This window comes from Oncorhynchus kisutch, linkage group LG13 (assembly GCF_002021735.2).
Source record: "Oncorhynchus kisutch isolate 150728-3 linkage group LG13, Okis_V2, whole genome shotgun sequence".
NCBI classification, from domain to species: Eukaryota; Metazoa; Chordata; class Actinopteri; order Salmoniformes; family Salmonidae; genus Oncorhynchus; species Oncorhynchus kisutch.
Genome location: NC_034186.2, coordinates 5,587,933 through 5,614,667, shown reverse-complemented (window position 1 = coordinate 5,614,667; position 26,735 = coordinate 5,587,933). Strand labels below are relative to the sequence as shown.

Here is a 26,735-nt window from a genome sequence, read left to right as displayed (position 1 = left end):
GAACTAGTACTGTTATACTTACTGTCTGTGGGCTGTACTGCCTGGAGGAACTAGTACTGTTGTAGTTACTGTCTGTGGGCTGTACTGCCTGGAGGAACTAGTACTGTTATAGTTACTGTCTGGGGGAACTAGTACTGTCATAGTTACTGTCTTAAGGAACTAGTACTGTTATAGTTACTGTCTGTGGGCTGTACTGTCTGGAGGAATTCGTACTGTTCTAGTTACTGTCTGTGGGCTGTACTGTCAGGAGGAACAAGTACTGTCTGGAGGAACTAGTACTGTTATAGTTACCGTCTTAAGGAACTAGTACTGTTATAGTTACTGTCTGGAGGAACTAGTACTGTTATAGTTACTGTCTGTGGGCTGTACTGTCAGGAGGAACAAGTACTGCCTGGAGGAACTAGTACTGTTATAGTTACCATCTTAAGGAACTAGTACTGTTATAGTTACTGTCTGGAGGAACTAGTACTGTCATAGTTACGGTCTTAAGGAACTTGTACTGTTATAGTTACTGTCTGGAGGAACTAGTACTGTTATAGTTACTGTCTTAAGGAACTAGTACTGTTATAGTTACTGTCTGTGGGCTGTACTGCCTGGAGGAACTAGTACTGTTGTAGTTACTGTCTGTGGGCTGTACTGCCTGGAGGAACTAGTACTGTTGTAGTTACTGTCTGGAGGAACTAGTACTGTTGTAGTTACTGTCTGTGGGCTGTACTGCCTGGAGGAACTAGTACTGTTCTAGTTACTGTCTGTGGGCTGTACTGTCTGGAGGAATTCGTACTGTTCTAGTTACTGTCTGTGGGCTGTACTGTCAGGAGGAACAAGTACTGTCTGGAGGAACTAGTACTGTTATAGTTACCGTCTTAAGGAACTAGTACTGTCATAGTTACTGTCTGGGGGAACTAGTACTGTTATAGTTACTGTCTTAAGGAACTAGTACTGTTATAGTTACTGCCTGTGGGCTGTACTGTCTGGAGGAACTAGTACTGTTATAGTTACTGTCTGGAGGAACTAGTACTGTTATAGTTACTGTCTGGAGGAACTAGTACTGTTATAGTTACTGTCTGGAGGAACTAGTACTGTTATAGTTACTGCCTGGAGGAACTAGTACTGTTATAGTTACTGTCTGAAGGAACTAGTACTGTTGTAGTTACTGTCTGTGGGCTGTACTGCCTGGAGGAACTAGTACTGTTATAGTTACTGTCTGGAGGAACTAGTACTGTTATAGGTACCGTCTTAAGGAACTAGTACTGTCATAGTTACTGTCTGGAGGAACTAGTACTGTTGTAGTTACTGTCTGTGGGCTGTACTGCCTGGAGGAACTAGTACTGTTATAGTTACTGTCTGGGGGAACTAGTACTGTCATAGTTACTGTCTTAAGGAACTAGTACTGTTATAGTTACTGTCTGTGGGCTGTACTGCCTGGAGGAACTAGTACTGTTGTAGTTACTGTCTGTGGGCTGTACTGCCTGGAGGAACTAGTACTGTTATAGTTACTGTCTGGAGGAACTAGTACTGTTGTAGTTACTGTCTGTGGTCTGTACTGCCTGGAGGAACTAGTACTGTTGTAGTTACTGTCTGGAGGAACTAGTACTGTTATAGTTACTGTCTTAAGGAACTAGTACTGTCATAGTTACTGTCTGGAGGAACTAGACTGTCTGGAGGAACTATTACTGGTATAGTTACTGGAGGAACTAGTATTGGTCTGTCTGGAGCAACTAGGACTGTCTGGAGCAACTAGGACTGTCTGGAGCAACTAGGACTGTCTGGAGCAACTAGGACTGTCTGGAGCAACTAGGACTGTCTGGAGCAACTAGGACTGTCTGGAGGAACTAGGACTGTCTGGAGCAACTAGGACTGTCTGGAGCAACTAGGACTGTCTGGAGCAACTAGGACTGTCTGGAGCAACTAGGACTGTCTGGAGCAACTAGGACTGTCTGGAGCAACTAGGACTGTCTGGAGCAACTAGGACTGTCTGGAGGAACTAGGACTGTCTGGAGCAACTAGGACTGTCTGGAGCAACTAGGACTGTCTGGAGCAACTAGGACTGTCTGGAGCAACTAGGACTGTCTGGAGCAACTAGGACTGTCTGGAGCAACTAGGACTGTCTGGAGCAACTAGGACTGTCTGGAGCAACTAGGACTGTCTGGAGCAACTAGGACTGTCTGGAGCAACTAGGACTGTCTGGAGCAACTAGGACTGTCTGGAGGAACTAGGACTGTCTGGAGGAACTAGGACTGTCTGGAGGAACTTCCTTTTTACTCTGTTACATTTGACCAAATCACTTGAAAACCTTGTCCATCAAAATGTTGTGATTATTTAAAAAAAAACATATTTTTTTTAAATCGATACTATTGTTTCTCTTTGTTTTAAGGTTGGAGAGGGTGCACACTTTAAATAAAAGGGTAACCACACCCTGATTTTTCCCAGACCACAAAGGTGGTCGTCTGATGTGGTTTAAGTGTTGTTGTGGACTTACGACATCCAAATGTTGTTGTTTTTCATATAAATAAATAAAAAAATAAAAAAGTTTAATGTTCTCTTAATTAGAAAAATAGTACTGATCATATTGGCCTAGAGACTTAAATGCACTGAATTCATACCATTTCTTAATCATTTCAATTATAAAGTCATGTCTTTCTACACAATACAAATTGTTCCAATCTGGGAGGTGAACAGAGTGAGTCAAGTCTTTAGAATGTATCAGAGGACACCAAAATAGAGCCACTTACTCTGTGTGGCCGGCCACTTGCTCTGTGTGACCGGCCACTTGCTCTGTGTGACCGGCCACTTGCTCTGTGTGACCGGCCACTTGCTCTGTGTGACCGGCCACTTGCTCTGTGTGACCGGCCACTTGCTCTGTGTGACCGGCCACTTGCTCTGTGTGACCGGCCACTTGCTCTGTGTGGCCGGCCACTTGCTCTGTGTGACCGGCCACTTGCTCTGTGTGACCGGCCACTTGCTCTGTGTGACCGGCCACTTGCTCTGTGTGACCGGCCACTTGCTCTGTGTGACCGGCCACTTGCTCTGTGTGACCGGCCACTTGCTCTGTGTGACCGGCCACTTGCTCTGTGTGACCGGCCACTTGCTCTGTGTGACCGGCCACTTGCTCTGTGTGACCGGCCACTTGCTCTGTGTGACCGGCCACTTACTCTGTGTGACCGGCCACTTACTCTGTGTGACCGGCCACTTACTCTGTGTGACCGGCCACTTACTCTGTGTGACCGGCCACTTACTCTGCGTTCTTGTGGAAAACACTGTTAGCCAACATCCAAGTTACACTTCACTAGAAATAGTCTTTATCTACGGACAGAAGGAAAAAGGGCAGGTTTGACAGAACGGTCAATAGTTTGTCTAGTTCTGTCAGTACTGTATAGTAATTCATGCATGTCTTTAACCTTGAAAAGGCGTGGGGTTGGGGTACAAGGCACACTATGCCAGCTAGTCACTTTTACAATAATGAAGATATTTTACGACTATCAAGGGAGCAGTCATTCAGATTTAAAAAAAAAAATTGAAACAGCAGGTTATCGTATTACCCTTTTGATATTATCTTACTGGAATATTGGGAGTCTAACATTTTTTACATAAACCGAAATGAAAGATATTTGTTGCTAACAAGTGAGTGTTTTTTTTTACATTCTGAGACAAGACACAGCAGTCTGCTGGACTGAACGCTATCTTCAGGTCCTCACAGCTACTGAAATACACTGGGTGGTTTCTCATCTGGTCCACTGAGCAACCATAGCCCTCATCAGCATTGACCATGGGGGGGGGGGTAGGCCTCATCAGCACTGACCATGGGGGGAGGGGTTAGGCCTCATCAGCACTGACCATGGGGGGAGGGGTTAGGCCTCATCAGCACTGACCATGGGGGGAGGGGTTAGGCCTAATCAGCACTGACCATGGGGGGAGGGGTTAGGCCTCATCAGCACTGACCATGGGGGGAGGGGTTAGGCCTCATCAGCACTGACCATGAGGGGGTTTAGGCCTCATCAGCACTGACCATGGGGGGAGGGGTTAGGCCTCATCATGCTTCACTAGCAGCAAGGTTGGAACAGTAATGCTGGTGGGCCCATCCCTCTTCAAGTTACCACCACAACTTGGTTGAACACCTATGCATTTCTGAAAACGTGCAAAAACAACAACAAAAACACAACCAATTCAAGTCTGATCACATTTACTTTTAGTTTCATTCATAATATTTTATTGCGTTCCTATTGGCCACATTTCACCAAGCTAAGTCCATTTAACTTTCTCATTCATGAATGCCGCATGAACAAAGCTTTAGCTACACAACCGCGTCTTTGTCTATTAGTGTGGCAATGGGCCAAAAAGTTTACACTCACCCCACTTGGAAGGGAGAGAGGTCTGCCACCCATGTGGAGAGAGACACAGAGACCAAGAGAGGAGAGTTTTTTTTTTTAAATAAATCTACATTTTATTTAATCTTTATTTAACGAGGCAAGTCAGTTAAGTTCTTATTTACAATGACAGCCTACACAGGCTAAACCCGGACAACATTGGGCCAATTGTGCGCCGCCCTATGGGACTCCCAATCACGGCCGGTTGTGATACAGCCTGGATTCCCTGGATTCGAACCAGGGTGTCTGTAGTGACGCCTCTAGCACTGAGATACAGTTCTTTAAGAGCGCTGAGGGACTCGGGAGAATAAATCACACATAATAAGTGAGCTAATGTAAACAGCATCTGCACAGATGGCATTTAGGCATTTAGGCCTTACCCATGGCTGCCAATGCTTAGCTTACATGACCATTATTCAAGTTCACCTTTGGTGCTGCTGATTAAGATTGTCAAGATCCGATAAGGCAGCGCTAAAAAATATATTATTACACTTGAAATGCTCTCCGTTTTATCATAAATCATTCAGGTGTACTCACCACCCATTCATTCCTCTGATACTTGATAGCGTTCAAGGACAGGCAGGAATCAAAACATCAGCAGACATGCGAAATCAGTCAGTGAAAGGTTTGATAATGGAATCTCAGAGAATATAGCTCAGCAAAGTCCTCACTCACTCACTCACTCACTCACTCACTCGATGAGAAGATGTGTTTCTTGGTCTAAACTCTGTTAGTACTGTATGGATGTGTTGTGTCCCAGTGAAACTGTTGCCGACTACACCACACTGATTCTCTAACAGTCTCATTAAACGTGTTCATTCGGTCACACTGCAACCAAATGTTTCAAAACGCTTTGCAACTGAACACGACAAAGCCCAGGTTGTCCCTCCTGTTTGCGGTACCTTTTTAACCAGAATTTTGGAACCATCTTTGGGCGATTCCAGCGTGATGGATGTTACATTTGCACGCAAAATCACAACTTTAATAAAAATTTAACTTTGGTGTGTGTGTAAATATATATCCCATTGAGGGGAGTGCATAGCCTAAAAGGTAGATTTCTAAACATTGGCATGTTGGAAAAAAATCTAATTAAAAACATAATTATTTATGAAGGTTACATGAAATGTACAAGCTGTGTTAGATAGACTTTTGATAAGATGTTCAGTGGACTGAGTTTGTAAGACGGGGCGGGAGGTAGCCTAGTGGTTAGAGCGTTGGGCCAGTAACCGAAAGGTTGCTACATCGAATCCCCGAGCTGACAAGGTAAAAATCTGTCGTTCTGCCCCTGAACAAGACAGTTAAATCCACTGTTCCTTGGCCGACATTGTAAATAAGAATGTGTTCTTAACTGGCTAGTAACATAAAAATAAAATATTGTGGCTAAAGATCTTTACTAACGACCAGGTAGAATCAGGAATTCCCCAGGGTTGAGTAAAGCATATAGCCTTTTACAGCTGCTCATTTTATAGCCTTTTACGCAATAGGCCTTTTACTTTTTTCAATCTTTACTAACATGCCACCCACCGGCTTTGAGTAAAGGCCATATGCTTTACTCAACACTATACAAGTCAGCTGCTACAGCTGTTTCAGAATGGGTAGCAAAGAATAAGTGAGTCCTAAATATTTCAAAAAGTTGTATTTGGGACAAATCATTCACTAAACCCTAACCCTTAAATAAAAAAATATGACTGAATAATGTGTAAATTGAGCAAGTTGAGGTACCTAAACTGCTTGGAGTAACCCTGGATTGTAAACTGTCATTGGTCAAAACATATTGATACAACAGTAGTAAGATGGGGAGAAGTCTGTCCATAATAAAGAGCTGCACTACCTTCTTAACAACACTATCAACAAGGCAGGTCCAACAGGCCCTAGTTTCTACCTTCTTAACAACACTATCAACAAGGCAGGTCCTTGTTTTGTTGCACTTGGACTACTGTTCAGTCGTGTGCCACAAAGAGGGACTTTTTGGCTCATAACAGGGCAGCACAGCTGGCCTTGGATATACACAGAAAGCTAACAATAATATGCATGTCAATCTCTCCTGGCTCAAATTGAAGAAGAGATGGACTTCATCACTACTTGTATGTGTGAGACGTATTGACATGTTGAATGCACCAAGCTGAACTACTAGCACACAGCTCAGACACCCATGCATACCCCACAAGACATACCACCAGAGGTCTCTTCACAGTCCCCAAGTCCAGAACAGACTATGGGAGGGGCACAGTACTACATAGAGCCATGACTACATGGAACTCTATTCCACATCAGGAAACTGATTCAAGCAGTCGAATCAGATTTAAAGGTATACACACACACAAAATGGTATTGTTCTATGGTGGTATTGTGCATTTTGTGTAGTAGATCTGTAGTGGTGGAGCAAAGTTATGATGTACTGTTTTATTTGTGGTTTTTTTTTATGTACAGTAAGTGTCTTGATGTGTTTGGACCCCAAGAAGAGTAACTGCTGGGGATCCCTAATAAAATAACACGCCACTGGCTAGCTAGCGAATATGCTAACATGCTAACCAGACCGGACACAAAATAAATTTAGAAATCCTTGTTAATTCAATTATTGCACCAACGAACATCTGCGATGCCAAGGGCTAAAATAGAACTCCTCTGTTTCAGACGCAGATCTCGCTGAAAGTCCTGCCTCTCCCATCTCCTCATTGGTTTATAGAAGCAGGTACCCACGTGCCATCGCATTGGTTATACCCACGTGGGTGACTGAAAGACTAACTGTTTTGTCGGTCGTCGTGGTAATACAATGAAATTTTAGATGCGATCACCATATAAGTTAAACGATGAAAAAGCCTGGAAGGAGGAGAGATGACTAGAAATGATTTGGTTTGTCATTTTGTGTGTGGATTAATTGTTGGAGTAGAGGTCCTTCTGCATTTCAGATAAAATAACAACTCAATGTTTATATCCCAGGACAAATTAGCATTAGCTAGCAACAGCAAGCTAGCTAAAGCGGCCAAATTTAGCTAGTTAGCTTGCACTTGCCAGCTAATGTTAATTGCCATACATGTTTAATGCTTTTCGACCTGTCCCCAAATTAATGTCATTGGTTCAGAGTTTGTTTTGATATTTTAACCTGCGTGTCGTGATCGCGTTTGGTGTGGGGGAGCAAAATAAATGTATGCACGATAGCCCACGCGCGCAGCCAAACATTTGGCTATGGACTGGCGCTATGGGATTATGGAGAGGGAATTAAATATATTTTGTCATCTTGCTAGGTAGTTATCTAGCTGTGGCCATCTGGCTAGTATCAACCATGACTTTCTACAAAATAGCTAGCATTGGAATCTAGACCATAAGCGAAACACCACACACAGACATGCATTGGGTGGGGTTATATCCTTCCTGTTTGGCCCTGTCCGGGGGTGTCCTCGGATGGGGCCACAGTGTCTCCTGACCCCTCCTGTCTCAGCCTCCAGTATTTATGCTGCAGTAGTTTATGTGTCGGGGGGCTGGGGTCAGTTTGTTATATCTGGAGTACTTCTCCTGTCCTATTCGGTGTCCTGTGTGAATCTAAGTGTGCGTTCTCTAATTCTCTCCTTCTCTCTTTCTTTCTCTCTCTCGGAGGACCTGAGCCCTAGGACCATGCCCCAGGACTACCTGACATGATGACTCCTTGCTGTCCCCAGTCCACCTGGCCATGCTGCTACTCCAGTTTCAACTTCCACCTGACTGTGCTGCTGCTCTAGTTTCAACTGTTCTGCCTTATTATTATTCGACCATGCTGGTCATTTATGAACATTTGAACATCTTGGCCATGTTCTGTTATAATCTCCACCCGGCACAGCCAGAAGAGGACTGGCCACCCCACATAGCCTGGTTCCTCTCTAGGTTTCTTCCTAGGTATTGGCCTTTCTAGGGAGTTTTTCCTAGCCACCGTGCTTCTACACCTGCATTGCTTGCTGTTTGGGGTTTTAGGCTGGGTTTCTGTACAGCACTTTGAGATATCAGCTGATGTACGAAGGGCTATATAAATAAATTTGATTTGATTTGATTTGATTTGATTGCCAAACACTACCACCACCTTCTGGTTTGGGGTATTTTAACAAGGCAGAGTGGCTGACGACATGGGCTTTACGGTGTGATACACAAAAGAGAATGACTGCCAACACTGTTCAGGCGTGTTGGTACCGTCGGCAGGCATACAGTTTGACTATCCTACCGGTTTGTCTGAGATATTAAAGCTATATTTTAGACAATGTTTTGGTTCTTTGCTAGCTTGTCAGCTGTCTAACTGGCTAGCTAGCTCATATAATTACAAGAACACATATATCTGACAACTTTTTCAGTTTAACTATAGCCAATTTTCTATTTACCATATGTGGAAAATTAACACATTACAAGTTAGTTATTGACAAGTACAAAAATAAAAAGTTATTTTACAGTTCGGAATGAAGAAATGAAAGCAGTGCATTCTGTCAGTGGAATTTAAATCTTGATCCAACGTCACGGTCAGGTTACCATGACCAAGATCGCAACAACGGGGTCAAAGTTGAATGTATATTCAAGGGGCAAATGGATCCAGGTGATAAATCAGATGGCAGGTTCACCTGGGAGAGATGGAGCGCCATCTTGGGGAGGTACAGAATGTACAGACAGGGAACAGATTGGAGAAACCCTGCATGGAAGGCAGATTTTACACACCTGCTCAACATAGGGACAGCTGGCGGAAAAGATGCCTTCCATACACTCAAATAGTGTGATTTAAAAAACTTAGGAGGGATTTAAATTTTAAATACCATTTTGTAAGAAAATGTACTGATCAGATCCAGTTGAAATGAATAGTATTATTGCAGATTACACCCCAAGACTGTAAACACAAAGCCAAAATGGGGGGATCAATATTTATTTTTTGATGGTATATCGATATTTGACTCCAAGTCTCGATTTCACCCTCTCGCTTGTTCTTCATCTTTTCAGACCTTATTTCCTGGAATGATCAAAGCTCGTTTCGTCACACTCTCTCGTCTCTCTGCAGCAGACATTATATAGGGAGCAATATAATTGGAACATCAAATAAAATCAACAATCCCAACACACATAACATCGTAATACGTAAATCATATCGGCGCCGAAGTATCGTGATAATATCGTATCGTAAGCTCCTTATAGCTTACCTCTGCTTACTGTAGCCTACACCAACATAGGGAACTGGATCTTATCGTCAGAGATGAGTTCACTTTTAACAACATCCCCCATGGACTTCTCCCTGAATTATTTATCACTACAAGGCGCTGCTAAAGAGAGAAAGTATTTGATTTCATTTCTCCCTCCCTCCTTAACTCGCCTCCCCCCCCCCCCCCCCGTTAAATATCTGCAGCATAGCATATGAATCACAAAGCCAACAGGACAAGTGAAACAAGTAGACCTGTATGCTTCCCAAATGGCTCCCTAATCCCTACATAGGGCACTACTTTTGACCAGAACCCTATGGGCTTCGTGCACTACAACGGGAATAGGGTGTCATTTGGGACACTGGGCTAGGACACATTGTATTGATATAATGATGATGAATAGGACTAATCAATTCAAGCCACATGCTTCAAATTTAAAAAAAGAATCCATCGCAGCCAAATCTATAACTAAAAACAGATGTTTTAATTAATGATGTTGTCAGTCTCATAACATTGACCTACAGTTTGACGTTTTCCTGGAGCTAGACTACTGTGTGCGCGTACGCTAATTGAATACACATCTATTGCTGCAGACTGATGATGACAATGGGAGATTGAAGGCACACCCACGGATCTTACCTTCATTATTATATGTGAGAACGTTCATATGTTTTCCTAGTGCATTGGAGAGCCAGTATTTGCACCACTCACACAGTGACATTACAATTTGGATAATGTCGTGTATGCAGGCTCCCATGCTGTTCTACAGACAGAGCAGAGCAGATGGCATAATGTCGTGTATGCAGGCTCCCATGCTGTTCTACAGACAGAGCAGAGCAGATGGCATAATGTGGTGTATGCAGGCCATGCTCCCATGCTGTTCTACAGACAGAGCAGAGCAGATGGGATAATGTGGTGTATGCAGGCCATGCTCCCATGCTGTTCTACAGACAGAGCAGAGCAGATGTGGTGTATGCATTCTCCCATGCTGTTCTACAGACAGAGCAGAGCAGATGGGATAATGTGGTGTATGCAGGCTCCCATGCTGTTCTACAGACAGAGCAGAGCAGATGGCATAATGTGGTGTATGCAGGCCATGCTCCCATGCTGTTCTACAGACAGAGCAGAGCAGATGTGGTGTATGCATGCTCCCATGCTGTTCTACAGACAGAGCAGATGGGATAATGTTGTGTATGCAGGCTCCCATGCTGTTCTACAGACAGAGCAGATGGGATAATGTGGTGTATGCAGGCCATGCTCCCATGCTGTTCTACAGACAGACAGAGCAGATGGGATAATGTGGTGTATGCAGGCCATGCTCCCATGCTGTTCTACAGACAGAGCAGAGCAGATGGCATAATGTGGTGTATGCAGGCCATGCTCCCATGCTGTTCTACAGACAGAGCAGAGCAGATGTGGTGTATGCATACTCCCATGCTGTTCTACAGACAGAGCAGATGGGATAATGTCGTGTATGCAGGCTCCCATGCTGTTCTACAGACAGAGCAGATGGGATAATGTGGTGTATGCAGGCCATGCTCCCATGCTGTTCTACAGACAGACAGAGCAGATGGGATAATGTGGTGTATGCAGGCCATGCTCCCATGCTGTTCTACAGACAGACAGAGCAGATGGGATAATGTGGTGTATGCAGGCCATGCTCCCATGCTGTTCTACAGACAGACAGAGCAGATGGGATAATATGGTATATGCAGGCCAGGCTCCCATGCTGTTCTACAGACAGACAGAGCAAATTGGATAATGTGGTGTATGCAGACCATGCTCCCATGCTGTTCTACAGACAGACAGAGCAAATGGGATAATGTGGTGTATGCAGACCATGCTCCCATGCTGTTCTACAGACAGAGCAGATGGCATAAATAGAGGTAAGGCCAATCACAACCTCGTAAATCATTTGAGCAGCTGTCACAGACACATTTTACTTGCAAATCCATTGCGGCTTTGTTCTTCCTAAAAAAATATATATATTTTTTGTAATTCTTAGTCAAATCAAACCCCCCAAAAATGTGTGCATTTTTTAAGTTTAGCAAAGAGTGTAATGGTTCTGTTTCCACTAGGCCGCCCACCTCAGTGGGAGATAAAGGACCAATCATCCGGCAGCAGCTGATGTTACGCCTGAAACAAAGCGACAGGTACCAAACAGCAATATCACAGTGGGTAAAATAAGCAGAGAGAGAAAAAGAGAGATTTACATTTAGTCTAAACCTTTGCAGGAAAAATCATCAGTTATAGAGATGTGCCCACGATGCAATGCTTTGGGGAAATGGGCTTTGGACAGGTTGGTGCTACAGCACATGCCTCCTACTATGTCTTCAACTGGAAAACGCAGACTCCCATCCCCCCCCCCCCCCTCTCCCTATGAGGCTACATCATGAAATTAACCAAGACTTTCCCCTGTGGACCAAGACATCCCACCATCTGTTTAGGTCTAGCACAATAGGCCCCTAACACAAGACGAGCAGAAGCTCATCAAGTCGTATTCGTCACATGCTTCATAAACAACAGGTGAAGACGAAGTGAGAAAGGCTTATTTTATAGGTCCTTTTTACAACAATGCAGATTTAAAATGTAAAACATTTACATTTTAAAAAGTGCATTGAGGAATAATGAATGGCAATTAACTTAAATTAACTTGGATATATACAGGGAGCAGCAGTACCCAGTGGATGTGCAGGGGTACGAGGTAATACCTTGGCTATATACAGGGAGTAGCAGTACCCAGTGGATGTGCAGGGGTACGAGGTAATAACTTGGCTATATACAGGGAGTAGCAGTACCCAGTGGATGTGCAGGGGTACGAGGTAATACCTTGGCTATATACAGGGAGTAGCAGTACCCAGTGGATGTGCAGGGGTACGAGGTAATAACATGGCTATATACAGGGAGTAGCAGTACCCAGTGGATGTGCAGGGGTACGAGGTAATAACTTGGCTATATACAGGGAGTAGCAGTACCCAGTCGATGTGCAGGGGTACGAGGTAATAACTTGGCTATATACAGGGAGTAGCAGTACCCAGTGGATGTGCAGGGGTACGAGGTAATACCTTGGCTATATACAGGGAGTAGCAGTACCCAGTGGATGTGCAGGGGTACGAGGTAATACCTTGGCTATATACAGGGAGTAGCAGTACCCAGTGGATGTGCAGGGGTATGAGGTAATAACATGGCTATATACGGGGAGTAGCAGTACCCAGTGGATGTGCAGGGGTACGAGGTAATAACATGGCTATATACAGGGAGCAGCAGTACCCAGTGGATGTGCAGGGGTACGAGGTAATACCTTGGCTATATACAGGGAGTAGCAGTACCCAGTCGATGTGCAGGGGTACGAGGTAATACCTTGGCTATATACAGGGAGTAGCAGTACCCAGTCGATGTGCAGGGGTACGAGGTAATAACTTGGCTATATACAGGGAGTAGCAGTACCCAGTGGATGTGCAGGGGTACGAGGTAATACCTTGGCTATATACAGGGAGTAGCAGTACCCAGTGGATGTGCAGGGGTACGAGGTAATACCTTGGCTATATACAGGGAGTAGCAGTACCCAGTGGATGTGCAGGGGTATGAGGTAATAACATGGCTATATACGGGGAGTAGCAGTACCCAGTGGATGTGCAGGGGTACGAGGTAATAACATGGCTATATACAGGGAGCAGCAGTACCCAGTGGATGTGCAGGGGTACGAGGTAATACCTTGGCTATATACAGGGAGTAGCAGTACCCAGTCGATGTGCAGGGGTACGAGGTAATACCTTGGCTATATACAGGGAGTAGCAGTACCCAGTCGATGTGCAGGGGTACGAGGTAATAACTTGGCTATATACAGGGAGTAGCAGTACCCAGTCGATGTGCAGGGGTACGAGGTAATAACTTGGCTATATACAGGGAGAAGCAGTACCCAGTCGATGTGCAGGGGTACGAGGTAATAACTTGGCTATATACAGGGAGTAGCAGTACCCAGTCGATGTGCAGGGGTACGAGGTAATGACTTGGCTATATACAGGGAGTAGCAGTACCCAGTGGATGTGCAGGGATACGAGGTAATACCTTGGCTATATACAGGGAGTAGCAGTACCCAGTCGATGTGCAGGGGTACGAGGTAATAACATGGCTATATACAGGGAGTAGCAGTACCCAGTGGATGTGCAGGGGTACGAGGTAATAACATAGCTATATACAGGGAGTAGCAGTACCCAGTGGATGTGCAGGGGTACGAGGTAATACCTTGGCTATATACAGGGAGTAGCAGTACCCAGTCGATGTGCAGGGGTACGAGGTAATAACATGGCTATATACAGGGAGTAGCAGTACCCAGTGGATGTGCAGGGGTACGAGGTAATAACTTGGCTATATACAGGGAGTAGCAGTACCCAGTGGATGTGCAGGGGTACGAGGTAATACCTTGGCTATATACAGGGAGTAGCAGTACCCAGTGGATGTGCAGGGGTATGAGGTAATAACATGGCTATATACGGGGAGTAGCAGTACCCAGTGGATGTGCAGGGGTACGAGGTAATAACATGGCTATATACAGGGAGCAGCAGTACCCAGTGGATGTGCAGGGGTACGAGGTAATACCTTGGCTATATACAGGGAGTAGCAGTACCCAGTCGATGTGCAGGGGTACGAGGTAATACCTTGGCTATATACAGGGAGTAGCAGTACCCAGTCGATGTGCAGGGGTACGAGGTAATAACTTGGCTATATACAGGGAGTAGCAGTACCCAGTCGATGTGCAGGGGTACGAGGTAATAACTTGGCTATATACAGGGAGAAGCAGTACCCAGTCGATGTGCAGGGGTACGAGGTAATAACTTGGCTATATACAGGGAGTAGCAGTACCCAGTCGATGTGCAGGGGTACGAGGTAATGACTTGGCTATATACAGGGAGTAGCAGTACCCAGTCGATGTGCAGGGGTACGAGGTAATAACTTGGCTATATACAGGGAGTAGCAGTACCCAGTGGATGTGCAGGGATACGAGGTAATACCTTGGCTATATACAGGGAGTAGCAGTACCCAGTGGATGTGCAGGGGTACGAGGTAATAACATGGCTATATACAGGGAGTAGCAGTACCCAGTGGATGTGCAGGGGTACGAGGTAGTAACTTGGCTATATACAGGGAGTAGCAGTACCCAGTCAATGTGCAGGGGTACGAGGTAATAACTTGGCTATATACAGGGAGTAGCAGTACCCAGTCGATGTGCAGGGGTACGAGGTAATAACTTGGCTATATACAGGGAGTAGCAGTACCCAGTCGATGTGCAGGGGTACGAGGTAATAACATAGCTATATACAGGGAGTAGCAGTACCCAGTGGATGTGCAGGGGTACGAGGTAATAACATAGCTATATACAGGGAGCAGCAGTACCCAGTGGATGTGCAGGGGTACGAGGTAATAACATGGCTATATACAGGGAGTAGCAGTACCCAGTCGATGTGCAGGGGTACGAGGTAATAACTTGGCTATATACAGGGAGTAGCAGTACCCAGTGGATGTGCAGGGGTACGAGGTAATAAAATGGCTATATACAGGGAGTAGCAGTACCCAGTGGATGTGCAGGGGTACGAGGTAATAACATGGCTATATACAGGGAGTAGCAGTACCCAGTGGATGTGCAGGGGTACGAGGTAATAACTTGGCTATATACAGGGAGTAGCAGTACGAGGTAATAACATGGCTATATACGGGGAGTAGCAGTACCCAGTCGATGTGCAGGGCTACGAGGTAATAACATGGCTATATACAGGGAGTAGCAGTACCCAGTGGATGTGCAGGGGTACGAGGTAATAACTTGGCTATATACGGGGAGTAGCAGTACCCAGTCGATGTGCAGGGGTACGAGGTAATAATAAAATTAGGTGAAACAGATTTCAGTTTCCCTGCATTAAAATCACCAGCCACGAGAAGCATTTTCCTTGTTTACTTATGACCCTCAGAGACCCAAACTGGTGAGGTCCAAAAAAGGTGACTGAAACACACACACACAACAACAACAAATATTTATTTGAGCTTTAAAAAGGCTAATTTCTAGTGGACTTAGGCTGGATCCCTTCTTGAAATGCAGGTTTTAACTATGTACTAATTAAACAACAGAGACTATACTCCACATGACCAGTCTGTGTAAATAAGTGGTTAATCGCATATTCGGTTATTATTCTATTATTTTAATGAGCTCCGCCCCCAAGCAAGATAAAATTGGGTTGGTCAGGACCAAATCTGAACCAACCAATCATAGATCATTCACAAGTTTAGACATTAAAGTACAGTATAGTTCAGAATATTACAGTGTACTCAACTCGTGTGGTACTCTACTGTGTAATGAACTATACTTTACTGCGCTCTCCTGTAACATACTGTACTATACTGTGCTCTCCAAATATCTATGACTGGTTCAGATCTGGACTGAACCAAATCTAGAAGTCTGTTTGGGCCAAATCAAGGCTGGTCCGAACCAAAATAGTTGTCAGGGGTCTTTACTTCAAAAATGGTGTGTTGATGTATTTCCAATACCTTTTAAGACTACTAGAAACAGACATTTTCAACAACAAAAAAAGACCCCTTTTCCATTAGTTTGACCCAAGAATCAAAGACTTACTCACATTTAGGATAGAAAATGGTTGAAAAAATGTATGCCTTAAATTGACTCTTCGGTTTCATTCGACACCAGAGTTGACGCTCATCCGTCCTTTTACATAGATCTATATAGACATAGATCTGCCCATATCTAAAATAACATCCTCCAAAGCTCCGAAAAGACAGAAGGATTTTTTTTTTGAAAGATTTTCTGAGAGTATTTTAGTGAAGTAAACCAAAATAAAGAATTGAAGCTCAAGGCAGCACACAGAACTAGGCAGACAGACACGGTAGCCCTGTAGAAGCGAACAGACACGGTAGCCCTGTAGAAGCGAACAGACACAGAGTAGCCCTGTAGAAGCGAACAGACACGGTAGCCCTGTAGAAGCGAACAGACACGGTAGCCCTGTAGAAGCGAACAGACACGGTAGCCCTGTAGAAGCGAACAGACACGGTAGCCCTGTAGAAGCGAACAGACACAGGAGCCCTGTAGAAGCGAACAGACACAGGAGCCCTGTAGAAGCGTACAGACACAGGAGCCCTGTAGAAGCGAACAGACACAGGAGCCCTGTAGAAGCGTACAGACACAGGAGCCCTGTAGAAGCGATGCGATGTCAGCCGGTGAAAGAGAAGGCCACTAATCTCTATGATCTCCCTCTCCTTATCGCCACCATCACTCCCCTCTTCTCTGGATCAATATAGCTGTCCTGTCCCGGGTCATGTTGGAGCACAAACCGTTGGTTGTTCCCCACCAGAAGTTACGTCTGTTTTCTAGTGAACGTGTGTAATAGCAGGAAGTGGAACAAGTTCAGAATCACAGTCGTGGCGCTCCTAGTCGAGAGTCCTGATCGTGAAGTGGACTGTCTGGAATGTGATAGGTCATTAATTCAGTACGGTAGCCTGGCTGCAAGGGAATGATCAATTATGGATACATTTGACAAATTACTAAACTATTTTTTTTTTTTTTTTTTAAAGGCCCAAACTATAAAAGGAATTCACCAGACGAAATTCGAATGCATTCAGAGAAACATACACTCAGAGATCCATGCCTAAGCATTATCAAGCAGGACTAAACATGTATCTTATTAAAGTCTCCCCGCCCATTTCTTTTTTAAATAAATACAATAAACCAGGTTAGAAGGATATCTCAGATGAAACACCTGCAGAATCTGACACATAGCCTGTTTTACCACTCAATGACTAGCCCATTATACAACATTAAAAATCGGTCAAGTTGCTGATGACGCAATGGAATGGGGACACCCAGCTGAGATTGAGGGATAGTGAATGGGGACACCCAGCTGAGATTGAGGGATAGTGAATGGGGACACCCAGCAGAGATTGAGGGATAGTGAATGGGGACACCCAGCTGAGATTGAGATGGAAGGTAGGGGTGTGAGCATTTAAACCAAAATTGGGAACCTGATCAAGAAAAAAATAAAATCGCACTTTTTGCCTCCACAAAATTAAAATCACTGTGCAGTTATCACAAAACATAACTTTCTGTGTTATCAAGATAATAGGCTATAAAAGGCCTGGGTTGTGTCATTTAAAATGGTAGACTCAGCGATAGGAAGTGTATGGAGAAAATACACAGCATAGTGAGTCAAATGGTAGTACAGGTGCAATGTGCAACCATCTGAACAGGATGCACCATGAGACCCATATTGTTGCTAGCAGTGTAACAGTATAACTTTAGACCGTCCCCTCGCCCATACCCGGGCGCGAACCAGGGACCCTCTGCACACATCAACAACAGTCACCCACAAAGCATCGTTACCCATCGCTCCACAAAAGCCGTGGCCCTTGCAGAGCAAAGGGGAACTACTACTTCAAGGTCTCAGAGCAAGTGACGTCCCCGATTGAGACGCTATTTAGCGCGCACCACCGCTAACTAAGCTAGCCGTTTCACATCCGTTACATCAGCACCACCGCTAACTAAGCTAGCCGTTTCACATCCGTTACATCAGCACCACCGCTAACTAAGCTAGCCGTTTCACATCCGTTACATCAGCACCACCGCTAACTAAGCTAGCCGTTTCACATCCGTTACAGCAGCAGCATTGTGAATTCATGTGGAATGCAATCATTTTACAAGAAAAACAGATTTAAAAATACAAAATAAAAAAAAATGTTTAAATGTTAACAAAAAAATTGTGTCTCGCATTCCTAATTCAGGGATAGTGAACGTGTACATGGACATACAGAGTTAGACAGGAAGAAGTCAGCTGAGACAGGGAGAGGAGGTATTCGGGGCCATGCAGAGTGTTTGAGACAGGAATCAGCATGCCTTCAGCTGAGACAGGGAGAAGAGGCATTCACTCTTCCTTTCTTTTCCATCAGGGACTCATTATTTAGGGTACCATGTCTTCCATAGTGCTCATGCACTCACTTCCACTCTAGTTTAGATGAATTACTCATATCTGCCTAGAAAGGGGAAGTGTTAGGCTTTGGTACTTGACAAAACACCCAAAATCTACAATAAGACCGGAGTCATTGGTTTCTAAAAAGAGAATGATGACAATTGTCACGCCCTGGTCTTAGTATTTTATTTATTTATTTGGTCAGGCCAGGGTGTGACATGGGTTTATTTTGTGGTGTGTTTTTGTATTTGGGGTTTTAAGAGGTATCGGGATTGTGGCTTAGTAGGGTTGTCTAGTAAAGTCTATGGTTGCCTGAGGCGGTTCTCAATCAGAGGCAGGTGATTCTCGTTGTCTCTGATTGAGAACCATATTTAAGGCAGCCATATTCTTTGAGTGTTTCGTGGGTGATTGTTCCTGTCTCTGTGTTAGTTTGCACAAGATAGGCTGTTTAGGTTTTCGCGTTACGTTTCTTGTTTTTGTATTGTTCGTGTTTATTCGTCATTAAACATGTATAAAAATTACCACGCTGCATTTTGGTCCGATCCTTGCGACACCTCTTCGTCAGAGGAGGAGATAGAAGAAAACCGTAACAACCATCCTCCACTTGCTGTCTGTCTCGGTCGGTCTCTGTCCGTCCGTCCGTCCATCCAGTCTAAACTGCACAAGGCTGAGAGGAAGAAGACAAAACCGGTAGAAATCAAACCTGAACTCTCATCGTGGTGTGCCAGTTTGGGTAATTTGCCCACAGCAGCAGAATAAGAAGTCCTGTCGAAGTAGAATGTGTGGTCTGGCATCGCTCTCCTCACCACTACATTTGCAGTTTGGCCGGAAGCTCGTTTATCAAAGCACTGCTGATTAACACAAAAGCCTCCTGATAAAAGATTAATATTGACAGTCAGAAAGACGATAGTCCTGCTGCAGTCGTATTAATCACACACACACACACACACACACACACACACACACACACACACACACACACACACACACACACACACACACACACCTCTCCATTCATCACTCAGCTAACCAGCATCATAATGGCTGTGCTGCCAATCACAAACCAAACTTACTCCAGTCGCCTCGGACGATTGGTTACAGAGTGAGCAAAAACATCATTAATTAAAAATCAGTTACACAGAAACAAAACCTTATTTTGGTGCTGGCAAGTTGTGGGACAACAGATAAGGTTTGTAAAATTATTATTTGATGAATGTGTATTTTATTTCCGTCTCTAAATCGCCAGTTGACAACCCATCCCTTACAGGATTAATTGACACAAACATTACAATGATTCACAGAGAACTTCATAGTGCAGCATTAATAGCCTAACCCTGGAACACTTAAAACAATGCAAATCAATACAGAAAAATTTGATGTTTAAAATAAATGGAACCAAAACATAAAAAATGTACCTCTGCACCACTTAAAACAAGAAATCAGAGAGCATTTTGCTGGGATTCCAACCATCCATGAAAATACAAAAATGGCTCCAATCAGGTTCAACTGAAAAGTTGCAGTCTTCGTGATAAGGTTGCTGAGCAGAGATCCAGAATGAACAGACATGAAAACCAGGCCCAGAAAAGAACAGGGCTTTACTGAACCGTGTGAGAGGCATCTGTCAAATCGCTCCACCTTCTCTCTCTCTCTCTCTCTCTCTCTCCCCCCCCTTCTCACTCCTTTCTTCCCCTCCATGAAGCCCACTTTGCCAAGGAGACTTGCCAGTGTACCAAGAAAACCCACTCCACAACGAGAGCCCTTGCTAAAGAAGTGGGGAAATGCATTGAGGACACGAAGGAAACGTCCCCATTAGGTTCAGTTTTAGAATGAAATTTAGAATCAAAACGTTTAAAAAGTAACCTTGCCAAGTATAAAACCCATTGCAGCTCACATACCAGACTTAAGACATATTCAGATATAAAGCACATGCCTTGTTCTTGTGAATTCAGCCATGTATCCTGGGTAAATGGCCACTGTGTAATCTGTGTGCATTCAAAAAGCTGTTAAAAGACCGCAACAAAAGAGGGGCTAATGTACATTGGCAAAATGCACTCTACAAACATCGCTGGGCAGATGAATCCTGTTCAAATCAGAAAGGATAAATCACATCTGGTCAAAAGGGTTGACCCATTGGCATGATGGGTAATGCACAAACACAAAATGGAAAACACAAAATGGAAAACACAAAATGGACATCCTGCGCTTCTTTCTCCCTCCAAATAGCCTAGGACCCCCCCGTCAGAGCAAAAAAACTCGGCCCAGGACCCGTCATCAGAGCAAAAAACTCGGCCCAGGACCCCCCCCCCCCCCCCGTCATCAGAGCAGAAACTCGGCCCAGGACCCCCCATTCAGAGCATAAACTCGGCCCAGGACCCCCCATTCAGAGCATAAACTCGGCCCAGGACCCCCCCGTCATCAGAGCAGAAACTCGGCCTAGGACCCCCCCGTCATCAGAGCAGAAACTCGGCCTAGGACCCCCCCGTCATCAGAGCAGAAACTCGGCCTAGGACCCCCCCGTCATCAGAGCAGAAACTCGGCCTAGGACCCCCCCTTCAGAGCAAAAACTTGGCCTAGGACCCCCCCTTCAGAGCAAAAACTCGGCCCAGGACCCCCATCAGAGCATAAACTCTGCCCAGGACCCCCATCAGAGCATAAACTCGGCCTAGGACCCCCCCCGTCAGAGCATAAACTCGGCCTAGGACCCCCCCCCGTCAGAGCAGAAACTCGGCCTAGGACCCCCCCGTCAGAGCAGAAACTCGGCCTAGGACCCCCCCCCGTCAGAGCAGAAACTCGGCCTAGGACGACCCCGTCATCAGAGCAGAAACTCGGCCTAGGACCCCCATCAGAGCAGAAACTCGGCCTAGGACCCCCATCAGAGCAGAAACTCGGCCTAGGACCCCCATCAGAGCAGAAACTCGGCCTAGGACCACCATCAGAGAAAAACTTGAGGTATCGTCCCGGCCCTACTTACTACCATCTATGAATATAGAGCCCTCCTCTCCCACTCAAACTTAATCCTTGGACACTGCCCTCAACCAGTCCCTGCAGACAGAACAACCCCCCCCCCCCCTTATGAAGTACTGCATACTCCCAACATCAATCTGTTGTTCTTCTGTTGCACGATCAGCAGGGACGTGGACAACAAGAGGATAAAGGTCTGGCTAAGCTGCTTCTTCTTGTCTACCTAGTAACAATTATTATAATCCTCTTTGTTTCCAGGGTTGTGTCAGCAGCTTCCTGGTGTGGTGGGCCTTAACAATAGCCTTAATGGCAATGTATTAGTGGTACTGCATGTATTATATGCAGTACCACAAGGAAGCTGCTCATGGTAGCTCCAATGCGTTTCACACCATGAGCTAGCGTGACCTACTCGTCACTGTGCAGCAAATCATAACGGGAAATGCATATAAAAAAAGATAGATTTCCTTTTTTATTTTTTATTAAAACATCCATTTGTATTGATAGCCTGCATAGTAGAACTATATGTAAAAGTATCTGTACAGTTTACCCCTATTCAGAGTTTGAAATACCTAGGGGGTCCCTGGTCAAAAGTAGTGTACTATATTAGGGAATAGGGTGTGATTTGGGACGCAGGCATTGATGTGTCAGAGACTGGGCCTATAGTGACAGACTGGCAGCACGATAGGGAATAATCCCCATTGCTAGTCATTCGTCACCTTTCACCTCTCCAGATACAGCAGCCGTCCACATTTAATCCCATTTAATTACAGTATTATTGGATTTCAGATCCCCCCCCCCTCCCCAATCTCATCCATAATGAACATTCAGAACATGTCTGAAAGCTGTGTACTTATTCCTCAGGTCACTATTTCTATTATTGTATCTTTTATTGTACCTTGTTGTTGTTTTGTTGGAAAAGTTAAACACTTCACTGTTAAGTCTACACCTGTTGTTTAGGAAGCTTGTGACAAATACAAATTAGATCTGAATAAAAACATGCATTCTGTTCATTATTCATTGGTCAATTAGTCATGATATACTCGATTGATTTATATATTCATACACACACACACACACACACACACACCCTCCCTTATTTAAAACAAATATGGAATTTACACCAAAGGGGAGCATGATGGCTAGTCTAGACTAGCAGCTCTGTCTCTACCCCGCTTCAGAGGAACAGGAAACATTAGCCTTTGGGATGGTTATGGCTTAGCCTTCGCAGACAACTGACAAGACATTATCAAAACAAATAGTTTATTGGTCATGTACACAGTTTAGCAGATGTTATAGAGGGTGCAGTGAGATGTTGTGTAACTACCTCCCAACGAGAAAGAAATGTCAAACTGAAATGTCTTGAGTCAATAAGTATTCAACCCCTTTCGTTATGGTAAGGAGCCTAAATAAGTTCAGGAGTAAAAATGTGCTTAACAAGTCACATAATAAGATGCATGGACTCATTCTGTGTACAATAATAGAGTTTAACATGACTGTTGAATGACTACCTCACCTCTGTACCCCACACATACAGATAATTGTAAGGTCCCTCAGGCGAGCAGTGAATTTCAAACAAAGACCAGGGAGGTTTTTCAACACCTCGCAAAGAAGTGCACCTATTAGTAGATGGGTAAAAATAATGTAAAGCAGACATTGAATATCGCTTTGAGCCTGGTGAAGTTGTGAATTATACTTTGGATGGTGTATCAATACACCCAGTCACTACAAAAATACAGGCGTCCTTCCTAACTCAGTTGCCGGAGAGGAAGGAAACTGCTCAGAGATTTTACCATGAGGACAATGGTGACTTTAAAACAGTTAAGAGTTTAATGGATTGGTCAACATTGCAGTTACTCCACAATGCTAACTTAATTGACAGAGTGAAAAGGAGGAAGCCTGTACTGATTTTTTTTTTTTATATATTCCACAACATGCATCCTGTTTGCAACAAGGCACTAAAGTAACACCGCTGAAAATGTGCCAAAGAAATAAACTTTATGTCCTGAATACAAAGCCTCATGTTCGGGGCAAATCCAATACAACACATTACAGAGTACCACTATCCATATCTTGAAACATAGTGGTGGCTGCATCATGTTATGGGTATGCTTGTAATCATTAAGGACTGGGGGAGTTTTTCAGGATAAAAAAAAAGAATGGAAGGGAGCTAAGAACAGGCAAAATCTTAGAAGAAAACCTGGTTCAGTCTGCTTTCCACTAGACACTGGGAGATAAATTCCCCTTTCAGCAGGACAATAACCTACAATACAAGACAAATCTACACTGGAGATGCTTACCAAGAAGACACTGAATGTTCCTGAGTGGGCGAGTTACAGTTTTGGCTTAAATCTATTATAAAATATATGGCAAGACCTGAAAATAGTTTCTCTAGCTTTTGATCAACAACCAATTTGAAAGGAATAATGGGCAAATGTTGAGCGATCTCAATGGTGTGGGAAGCACTTAAGAGAATTACCCAGAAAGACTCACTGTCAGAAGAAGTGCTTCTACAAAATGTCTATAAACATGTTTTCACTTTGTCATTATGGGATATTTTGTGTTGCTGGGAAAAAGAGAAAATGTATCTAATCCATTTTGAATTCAGGCTGAAACACAAGATGTGGAATTAGTCGAGGGGTATGAATACTTTCTGAAGGCCACCGTATCAACACGGGATTCATTTACAAATAGATACTAAGAATGGTATGACCAGTAGTAGAGATACTAAGAATGGTATGACCAGTAGTAGAGATACTAAGAATGGTATGACCAGTAGTAGAGATACTAAGAATGGTATGACCAGTAGTAGAGATACTAAGAATGGTATGACCAGTAGTAGAGATACTAAGAATGGTATGACCAGTAGTAGAGATACTAAGAATGGTATGACCAGTAGTAGAGATACTAAGAATGGTATGACCAGTAGTAGAGATACTAAGAATGGTATGACCAGTAGTAGAGATGGTTTGGAGCTATGTCAAGAATATAGTATTTAAATGCACAGTACAAAACCCCATGGCAAGATGGATAGAATTGCAGGAAATTATCTTCCGGACCAGAGTCCAGAATATAATATATGTGAATGGTGTGTATATACACACCGAATGTGAATAGAAAATGTGTGTATATCAAGCAGTAGTTAGTTATACAGGATGAGCCATGTGTAGAATACAGTATATAGATAGAAAGTGTGTAGAACAGTGTGTAAACATTAAAAGTGATCAGTGTTCAATGATTCTATGTACATAGAGCAGCAGTAGGCTAGAGTACCAGGTGGTAGCAGGGTAGAGTACCGGGTGGTGGCAGGGTAGAGTACCGGGTAGAGTACCGGGTGGTAGGTAGCCGGGTAGAGTACCGGGTGGTAGGTAGCCGGGTGGTAGGAGGGCAGAGTACCGGGTGGTGGCAGGGTAGAGTACCGGGTGGTGGAAGGGTAGAGTACCGGGTGGTAGAAGGGTAGAGTACCGGGTGGTGGCAGGGTAGTGTACCGGGTGGTGGCAGGGTAGAGTACCGGGTAGAGTACCGGGTGGTGGCAGGGTAGAGTACCGGGTGGTGGAAGGGTAGAGTACCGGGTGGTGGCAGGGTAGAGTACCGGGCGGTGGCAGGGTAGAGTACCGGGTGATAGCCGGCTAGTGTCTAAGGTTCTGGGCTCCAGAATGGCACAACGGTCTAAGGGACTGTATCTCAGTGCTAGAGGCTTCACTACAGACCCTGGTTCGATTCCAGGCTGTATCACAACCGGACGGCCAGTGATTGGGAGTCCCATAGGGGCGGCGCACAAATTGGCCCAGCGTCGTCTGGGTTTGGCCGTCATTGTAAATAAGAATTTGTTCTTATTAACTAACTTGCCTAGGTAAATAAAGCTGAGGTCCTTGAAAATCTTCTAGATGGTAGAGGGGTGAACAGGCCGTGGCTCGGGTGGCTGAGGTCCTTGAAGATCTTCTAGATGGTAGAGGGGTGAACAGGCCGTGGCTCGGGTGGCTGAGGTCCTTGAAGATCTTCTAGATGGTAGCGGGGTGAACAGGCCATGGCTCTGGTGGCTGAGGTTCTTGAAGATCTTCTAGACCTTCTATGACACTGGCTGCTTTAGATGTCCTGGAGGGCATTGTGCCCCCGATGATGAGTCTGGCTGACCTCACCACCCTTAAGGTGGTTTCAGGCGGTGCAATTGCCTTACCATGTGGTAATACAGCCCGACAGGATGCTCTCAACGGTGCATGTGTAAGTTTGTGAGGGAGGGTATTGGGGGGCCAAGACTAATTTCTTCAACAAGGCTCTGTTGAGCATTCATCACCACGCTGTCGGTGTGAAGGGGACTATTTCAGGTCCTCGTGATGTCCAACCTTTTGACCCTCTCCACAGCGGCCCTGTCCATGTGGATAGGGGCGTGTTCTCTCTGCAGTCTGGCTGCAGCAGTATCATACCCAGGTGAAACGATAACCTGACATTCTATTTGTTGGAAGGGGAAATCTTTTTGGATCAGACCTAGGTGGGGACAACTGCATGATGCAGAATTGCCTCTAAGGGAATGGGAAACAACATATCAACACAGTTATAGCTGTGACAGCTAGCATCTTCAAATCAAAACCCTTCACGCATAGATATGAAAGCCATTCCTGCTCTATCTTTAGTTTGATTTGAACAAGACAACCCAGAATTCCTGCCAACTGAGTTAAAATGCAGCTGTAACGAGAAGATTGAAACACTGCACATTTTTACCCAGGAAACGGCAACTTTCATCTTCATGCTAGCTAGCAGTAGCCACCTCATGCTAGCTAGCAGTAGCCACCTCATGCTAGCTAGCATGAGGACAAAAAGGGAATTTTTCAAGGAAAACTATCAGTATTTCAATCTTGTCTATGTATCAGTGTGGATAAAGTTACAATTTGGAGTACAGTGGCATATCACATCTCTGCATTGAGGTATGTTTTCCGACTCCATCGTGTCTGAAGGCCGAGATCCTTTTCCACGTAAATTTGTATAGCCACGTTTGCGTCACCCTCATGTTGGTGCTAGCAACAGCTTGGTAGTGCTATGTATCAACAGTAAATCTAGTATGGCCTGGAAACTATAATTACCGGAAACTAGTGAACTTCGAAATGTCAATAGCAATGCAATTTTCCTAAAGTTAATCTCTCCCCAACTTTGATCCTGCCATGTCCCTCACCCATATAAGCATCACCCAATGCCACCCCCCCTTCTGGCATTGAAATGGGATGGTCTTCCATTGGTTCATCACTCCCAATTTGCTATGTTGATCTCTTGCGTTAATGAAACCATGATTACGTTCTGAACCCAGTGCAGCTCAG

At 44.6% G+C, this 26,735-nt stretch overlaps 1 protein-coding gene across 2 annotated transcripts in view; it reads right to left on the bottom strand.

Moving 5' to 3' along the window:
• Window positions 1–26,735, bottom strand: part of hs2st1b (heparan sulfate 2-O-sulfotransferase 1b) — an 89,970-nt gene that overhangs the window by 62,420 nt on the left and 815 nt on the right. The window lies entirely within an intron of this gene.